The 8,959-nt window shown below is 28.7% G+C and overlaps 1 long non-coding RNA gene and 1 pseudogene across 1 annotated transcript; both read right to left on the reverse strand.

Annotated features, from left to right (window-relative positions):
* Window positions 1-1,321: 1,321 nt before the first annotated feature.
* On the reverse strand, window positions 1,322-2,371 carry LOC108860632 (uncharacterized). The gene is made up of 3 exons (XR_001950723.2): window positions 2,081-2,371; window positions 1,662-1,790; window positions 1,322-1,569 (listed from the first exon to the last, which is right to left on the reverse strand). It is a non-coding gene; the product is annotated as an uncharacterized LOC108860632 (long non-coding RNA).
* A 4,962-nt stretch (window positions 2,372-7,333) lies between these two features.
* LOC108857684 (protein E6-like) lies at window positions 7,334-8,555 on the reverse strand (annotated as a pseudogene).
* Window positions 8,556-8,959: the final 404 nt, after the last annotated feature.

Consider the following 8,959-nt stretch of genomic DNA (forward strand, 5'->3'; position numbering starts at 1 on the left):
AAAGTAATCAAATTTGATATTTTATCTATCACTATATTTGATATTTAGCTGACAATGAATAATACATATATATATATATATATTGATTGGTGTTGTGTAACATTAACATTTTGAATTGTGTTATTTTTAATTTGTCGTAAACAATATAGACAATATAAAGAGTTCACAGTTCTATATGTTTTAATCAACTACAATTAACATTATTTTGAAAAATAATTAAAAGTGAAATATTTGTTAAAAAAACTAATATACTGTTTAAAATACTGTGATTATTGAAATAGAAATACTAATCAAAATATACTGAAGAAAACATATTATTACTATTAAAATAAGTTACCACTATATACTGAAAAATTCAAGAACTAATGTGAAAAAATATTTTTTAATGTGTTTGTATAATAAAAATATCAAATAAAATATGTTTAATTCACGGATCCGTATCTAGTATATTCATAAAGTTTAACAAATAAACTAGATCTTGACCCGCGCTTTGGAAGCGCGGAATATTTTACGATGAAAAATTTCACTAAATAACTTAACAAATATTTTGGTAATTTTTAAAAGTGTGTATTTAAAATATTTTTGCATTTAAATCAGTATTTTTAAATTCAACCCGATTGTGATTATACCGGTTAATTCGGAGATCTGACAATTCAATTTAGGTTTTTAAAATATTTATATTAAAAAATTATTAAAACCCGAGACTAACCGATTGAACTGTTGGATGACCGATATGTAATCTAATTTGATTTAAATTGTAATAGTTTCATAATTTGTAATCTTATACTCCAAATTTTAAAGTTCATTATTTTACATTTTATGAAATTATGACGTTTCTACAAAATTTTAAAAAGAAAATGATAGATATAACATAACTAAGATTAATTATTGTATTGTTTGGAAACATTGATAGTAGTATAAAAAATATATTGTTTGGAAACATTGATAGTAGTATAAATAAATAAATATATTCTTTGGAAACATAGATAGTAGTATAAAGAAAGAAACATTAATGATTTAATGTAAGTTTAACTATAAAGTATAAAGGTGTATTTAATTTAAAAACTTACAAAATAAATGTTAGGTCCAATAGAATGTTTCTGTTTTAATAAGATAGATGAATCCATAAAAGGAAAAGAGGGAACTAACTTTGTCCTTTATGTCGGCGTGATTAACGGAACTCGGAGTCTTCTTTTCCTTGTCTTTGATTCTCAGTTCAGTGCAAGTGCCTTAGAGCATCATTATCCCAACAACCCATAATAGGTTGCTTAATTACATAATAATAATATTTAAGGAGTTTTTTTGGGTAAACAACTTATCTAAGCAACTTGATACTTTTTCTCCTCCATTGCAAGTTTCTTAGGATTTTTTTGTATTCAACAGTTTCAAACATAAACACATTGCAATACACATTATGATCAAAGCTACATTAAAGTCAAAACATATGATATAGCTTTAAGAGAAGAGCGAGAAAATACAAGTCACATAATCTAGAATTGTCACTTGCAAAATTGTAGCTCGGACGGCTCAGGAACATGCAGCATTCGTTCCCATATAATACCCAATGTCCTGTTTCAAAAGTACCCGAGAAAAAAGAATTTCTAATATAGCTTTTCTTTTCAGAACCATGACCGAGAGTGTTTGGGGATTAAAAAAATCACCTGGCAGCCAGTGCTATGACCAAGCAGAACAACACCTTCAGAGTTCTCTTTGTTGATGAGATAGCTTATGAGTTGGTCAATCTCTTGTGCATCCTTCAAAAGAACATTCTGAACATTGACTTAAAATCTCTGAACAAGTGGAAAAAGACAAACAAGCTATTACTACCAAAAACCAAACTTAGAAACACCAGTAGCCATGACAATTCAAAAACAAGAATCTACATGTTTATGCCAAGAAAAATTCTTGTGAAAACAACACACGAGCAAGCTGGTTACAGCCAGAATCCAACTTAGACATATACCAGTAGCCATGAAAATTCACAAAACAAGAATCAAGCTATTAACTTTAATCTCACATATCGCTTTGAACATTGACTTAAACTCTCATTAGACCTTTTTACATGTCAAAAGGGGCAAACCTGAATTGATTTGGGACTGTATTTGAACAAAACTCTGCGAAATTGGTTCTTCCCTTTGATTGTTCCACCGTAATCCCCACTTCCTCCTCCTCCCACCGTCGACGCGCTTTTCGATAGCTTCCCGTTCCCGATTTGCCTCTAACGATTCCTGAGAACCAGGACGTGGTCGTCGATGCCGCAGCAGCGGCCCCGGAGGAAGACAAAACCAATTTCGCGGAGTTTTCGCGAGTAAGCGTCATTGCTTCACAGGGCTTAATTAAGCGTCGTTGTCTTTGCCTTTCTTATTTTTTTCTTTTTTTTTAATTAAAATTAACCCTAAGCAATACACTAAGCGTCTGCGATAAAGATGCTCTTAGAACTTTAAAGTGTCTTTTGTCTTTTACTGGCCGTATACCACCATTAAACCTAAATCATGTTGTGTATTTAAGGATTATAAACAATTTTTATTATATGAACAAAAAGTTCTTTTTAAGACTAAGAAGTATAGAACATATAGACCCATACATTTTCTTAAACTTTTTAATGTTTTGATAACCACAAGATTTAACGAGTATACAGATTCAACATTGGTAACAAAAACTTTCACTCTTACATATATGCTTCGAAGACCACAATTCCTATAGAAGACCGCAATACGAACGGAAATAAACTAAAGCGTATTGTGTTGACACCTTGCATACAAAAAAAACACAAATTTGGTGTTCTGGCGTTTTTCTGTGTGTTTGATTTATTGTTAACTATATATAAAAATCATGTGTTTTGTTATAAAAATTAAAAACTGCTAAAGTATCCAATGAAAGTGGAGTTATGTATTCAAATGACGTAACATATATATGGTTTGTGATGTTTATACATGGGGCTGGGCATTTTACCCGATATCCGAACTCTGGTTCGATCCAAAAGAAATTCGAATCAAAATAGCAAAATATCCGAATGGAGATTGATTTAGGAGAGACTGGATATTCGAACCCCAACGGGTGATATCCGAAATATCCGAAAATAAACGAACATATGTATACTTATCTTTATATTTCTAGTTTATATCTCTTATTTTATTTAAAATATTTATATTGATGTTACACATACTTTAAGATCATATAATATACATATAATCATGGAGAAAATGATTTAATACTCTTTTAAAATACATGTCAAGCTTTTTTGTTTCATGTATTAATAAAAGTTACATCCAAATTCTATTACTTTTGTTTCATGTGTTAACAAAATTACATTCAAATTCTATAAACAATAACCAAATTAAGGTTTATTTATTTTTGAAATGTTACCTTTAAATCTATTAATAATATAATTTATTAAAAAAAACAAAAATTCAATTAATCGAAAGCTAATTGTTTTGAATACAATAAACTTAAAAGAATGAAAATTTTATATTTGTTCTTTCAAAATCTATATTTCCGAACAGACCCGAAAAAACCAAATTCGAAGTAAAAATATCGAACCCGACCTGAAGTATAGAAATACACGAACGGGTTCTATACCTAGTTCGGATGTCCAAAAATCCAAAATACCCGATCCGAATCCGAACAGGTATCGTACCTAATTCGGATATCCGAAAATCCTAAATACCCGATCCGAAGCCGAACGGTATTCGAACGCCCAGCCCTATTTATACACCTGACCAGTAACTAATTGGTAAACTGTTGTACCCATCTCAGCCATCAATCGGTTTTTGTGGCGACGTCATTCCGATTTTATTCCGATATATGTTTTCTAGATCAATAACTAAACACAACTAGATTCTGACCCGCCCTTAAAAAGGCGGGTATATATTTTATTTTACATTTTTCAGAAATTTAATTTTTATATTTGTATGTTTTTAGTTATATTTGTGTTTTTTGTATAATATTTTTCTTAAATGGTTAATAAAAGATTTTAATAATTGTATTAAAATAATTAGACCACACATATATCAATAGACCATATTATTGTTTTAATAGAATAGATAATAATTTTATAATAACGTATACATATTTATGTTAGGAAGTACTATTTAGAAATGAACATAATTCAAAAAAAATATTGAGTTTTCTGAAAGTTTATAAGATAAGGTGATTTCGTGGATTATGCCATATTACAGATACAAATACATATAGATATATCATATTAAAGGTTGAAAACTTTCAAATTGTGGTTGTTTAGTATGCTGAAAATTGACAATATATGAATTTATTTCAATTTTTATGTTCCAGTTAATGATCTGAACAGAAGCAGACTCATAATAATTTGTTTTGGTGCAAGTAATGAAATGAAGTGAAGAAAACATGTTCATCCAAACTATCAGGCACTATCCTGCAATCCTAGAAGAGTATTTACGGATGGTGTGATATACATCAAGGAATTACATATTGTAGTGTTCTTATAATATTATATAACCACGGTTTTGGTTTAAACTAAATATAGACTTATAAACTCTATAGACTATAGACTAAATACAGTAATAGAATAACCGCCGTTTGATGCCAAAAAAGTAATAATATAGACTATAGACATCAGTTATGTTATATTACTGATCGTGGTCTGATTTAAATATTCAGGTTGATTCATTAAGCATCAAATAAGCGTCAATGTAATATTATTGTAACACTTTCGGAAAGATCCAATTTTAAATCACAACTTATATCAGTAGATAAAAATATAACTCTATTTTAATAGAGTAGACTAGGATAAGACATGCGCTTTGCGCAGGGTGAATTTTATGATAAATATTTAAAATATATAATATTGATAGATTATGTCAAATCAACAATATCTCGGTTTTATAAGGGATAAACATGTTGATTTAACTATATGTTTAGATTTTGTTAAAAAAAATATGGGTTTAGGTTTGATTTGGTTTATTAAAGTCTAAAAGACCTTTAACCAAAGTAAATTCAAATTAGTTTGGTTTGATTTGTGTTCAGTTTTATTTCGATTTGGATTGTGTTCGATTCAGTTTTAATTTAGTTTGGTTTGTGTTTGGTTCGTTTTATTTTGGTTTTGTTTGTGTTTGTTTAATTCAATCGAATTGATTTTTCTAGTATTGTTTTAGTTACAAAAATATAATTTATAAGAACATAAACAAATCATCATTTGACACTAAATTTTAAATTTTAATTATTTTATACCTTCTTTGCTTATTCACCAATCTTTCTAATTAATACAAACATTCATTTTACTGAAACATATGAAAATTATATACTGCATATATCAATTGCACACATCATATTGTACAATATTTTATATTTACTACTTATTTTCTGTTTTTCGGCAAATTATGAAATTATAAAATAATAATTATATATATTAAACAAATAAAAATAAATTACTATATGTAATAAATTGGTGTGCACATATAAATCAAACGATCACTCTTTTTTTGCAATCATTTTAGGGTAAATAAATCAAAACAATCACTCTTATTTGTCGTATATAATATGTAATGAAATTTAAATGATATTAGCATAGATATTATTTTTAGTATTGATTTTATTAAATGAGATTTCTACTCATATGATTTTATGATTATTTGCATATTTGTAAAACAAAATTTTACACCAACGATTTTTTTTAATGTGGATGTTTAGTAGTTTGAATGATTTATAATCATTTAAAAAAACAATGAAGATTTCAAAATTAAAATATTAACTTTCCAATATATGTTCAATGCAAATATCAAAATATTAGTATGTATTTTCATATGATGTATAGTTTAATTTAAACGATATGAAAAAAAAAATATATATATAAACCTATTAGAATTATTTATTCATACGGTCTTATAATCATTGTATCCTAATATAAAAAAATTAAACCTTGATCACAAAAATTTATATAAGATTTTTAAGTTTTAGTAATTTATACTCGTTTTGAAAAATTCAAAATACAACATATACAAAAAATCTAATTTTATTACATCACTAATGTAATTATCTAATTTATTTAATAATAAAGAATTAAACAAAAATGATAGAAAATATACAAATTGTTATCAAATCTTTATTATTTAAGATTATTAATTGCCGTATATATATTTTAATCACATTAGATAATTCCGTATGTTTTATTTAAGGAAAGATATATGCGATCAATGTAATGTTAGAGAGTATAATTTTTAGACTATAATTTATATAAGGTGCTTTAGAATTCTTTGAAATAGGATATGGAAGGCATACACAAGTTCCATATAGGATGGAGTCCTTTTTTAATTCTTATAAAACTAAGGTTCATATTTTTAAATGATTCCTAAATAATATATAGGGGATACCGTAACACTAAAAGACTTTTTTTTGTTTTCAAAATAACACATGCAATATATTATTCTATTAAAATAAATTAAGTAAAAATAAAATAAACATAGACAATAATGATTTTTTGTAAATTATTTTTCTATGTAGAACTTTGTATAACCCGTAGAACTGTGCATGTGAGTTTTATATTGAAACAAACGTAAAATAGTATATAGTGTGAACGCATTTATGTAGTTTATGTAGAGTTTGGCCGAGAGCCCTCTGTGCGTGACATGTAAGCGTATTTGTTCTCAAATCGCTGTAAAGCTGCCACGTGGCAAACTTAATGTGAATGCATTAAATGACAATGCATCTCTTTTTCTTTTAATATATAGGGGATATTGGATTGGGTGTGCAAGTAATTATAAGCGTATCTTTTGCACTTAAACAAGGGGGAATGGTCATCCCCCCATTTATAAACCATTAAAAGTAGTCACGTTTGTTCGCATTTTAATCATGTCTGTAAAGTCTTTTAACTAAAATATTTTGTTTTAAAAATAAAAAAAATCAGAAAAGTGATTAATTTAAGGGTTTTTGGTAGCTGTCTAGCTGATATTAACAGAAGGAAGTAACACAAAGCAGCACCATAGAGTAACTTTTTTTTTAAACAGAGTAACTTTCTTTTGTTTTTCAAAAAAAAAAAGACTAACTTGCTTTTGTTAGAACATTAATGCAAAGCAAACATAAAAGATCAAAAATCCCTTTCAAATACACACACACAAAAACCCCTTTCTCTTTCGATTGATGGTAATGATAACAAAGATTTACTTTGACTAATCAACCATAAGTAAAATAACTTAGTTGAAATTAACAGAAGGAAGTAACACAAAGCAGCACCATAGAGTAACTTTTTTTTTTAAACAGAGTAACTTTCTTTTGTTTTTCAAAAAAAAAAAAGACTAACTTGCTTTTGTTAGAACATTAATGCAAAGCAAACATAAAAGATCAAAAATCCCTTTCAAATACACACACAAAAACCCCTTTCTCTTTCGATTGATGGTAATGATAACAAAGATTTACTTTGACTAATCAACCATAAGTAAAATAACTTAGTTGAAATAAGCGAAAATCACCAATAAGAGTGTAGATCTCGAGAGGAAATCAAATGCTACAAATTTTCATCAAGGCTTGAACTGATCTCCTTGTTCCTCAACAAACCCCTCGGGCTGTCCGTTCATCATGTTCTTCTCCCACTTGGAATTGTACGGATCCTTGAAGCTCTTCTCCTCCTCGCTGTTGTAGTTGTTGTTTCCGTAGGAATAACCGTTAGGGCTTTTCTGATGAGGTTTCCGGTAGAAGTGGCCGTGGTTTCTATCGTTGTAAAGGTCGTAGTAGTAGTTACCCTTCTCCATGAATCTTGTGTCACTCATGCCTTGTCTCTCCAAATTGTGGCCGTAACCTTTGTACGGAGTTTCACGTTCTAACTCCGTCCCGTAAGCGTTGGAGTTATAGAAGCTTCTCTTGTCTTCATTGTTCTCGGAGTATGACTCCTCATTGAAGTTTTCATCGTACTTGTTGTTGTTGAACTCTTCGTTGTTGTAACGGTTATTGTCGTAACTCTCCGTCTTCTTTGGGTACTTTGCGTCATAGTTGTTGTATGACTCTTTGGTCTCGCTCAAGCTTGGAGTGGAGAAATTCTCGCTGTTGAATTTTTCATCGTACTTTTGTTGTTGTTGTTGAACTCTTCTTTGTTGTTGTTGAATTTTCATCGTACTTTTCTCGTGACCATACAAGCCATAGCCATTTTCGGACTCGGGGAGGAAGGTTGGATCTAGTTCTTGCTCTTTCTTGTTAGGGAAGGATTCTTCTACTGTGGTTTTCTCGCTGGTCTCAGGAGAGAGGACATTGTTAGAGTTTTGGTCTTTGGGGATTTCTCGGTGGAATTTTCCAAAGAAGTAGCTGTCTCTTGCATTGATTTGAGTGGAGAGAAGAACAAATGTTGTGAAGAAGAAGAAGATGAAGTTTCTAGTGGAGAAAGCCATGATATGTTGTGTAGTGTGATAGGGAGAAGAGAAGATACAATGTCGATTTACTGAGAGCTAGTGTGCTTATATAGAAAGAAGCTCTTTGGAGTTTTTGTTTTCTTTCTTATTTTTTTTTCTTTAGAAATCATGGATTTTTTTTATGTTTTTTTAATTTGAAATCTTTAGGTGCAAATGGGGACTGGATAATGGTTGATTGTGGTCCAGCAGGATGAGATGATTTTTCAAAGAGGTAGCTAGGGCTAAAGACTCATATATTTATAAAAAAATTTAAAATGCTAATTTTGAAAATTAAAGTTACTAGATAATATATAATTTTGGTATATTTTCTTGTCTTTTACATTTTTAATTTTTTAGATAATTTTTTACAGGTAAAGCTTTAGATAATTTTTTTCTATTTTTGGGTTTTTACATATTTAATTTATACATATATAGTGTTGATTTAAAAAAATCAGACTCACATATCTATATAAATTAAAAAGTTCTAATTTTGAAAACCAAAGTTACTAATTTTTAGATAATGTTATTCTATTTTAGATTTTTTTTATTTTTTTTTATTTTAATGATAAAATCCCCCAACTATGTTTACTTAATGTAAAAATCTCTAAACA

This window comes from Raphanus sativus, chromosome 5, assembly GCF_000801105.2.
Source record: "Raphanus sativus cultivar WK10039 chromosome 5, ASM80110v3, whole genome shotgun sequence".
Classification (NCBI taxonomy): domain Eukaryota; kingdom Viridiplantae; phylum Streptophyta; class Magnoliopsida; order Brassicales; family Brassicaceae; genus Raphanus; species Raphanus sativus.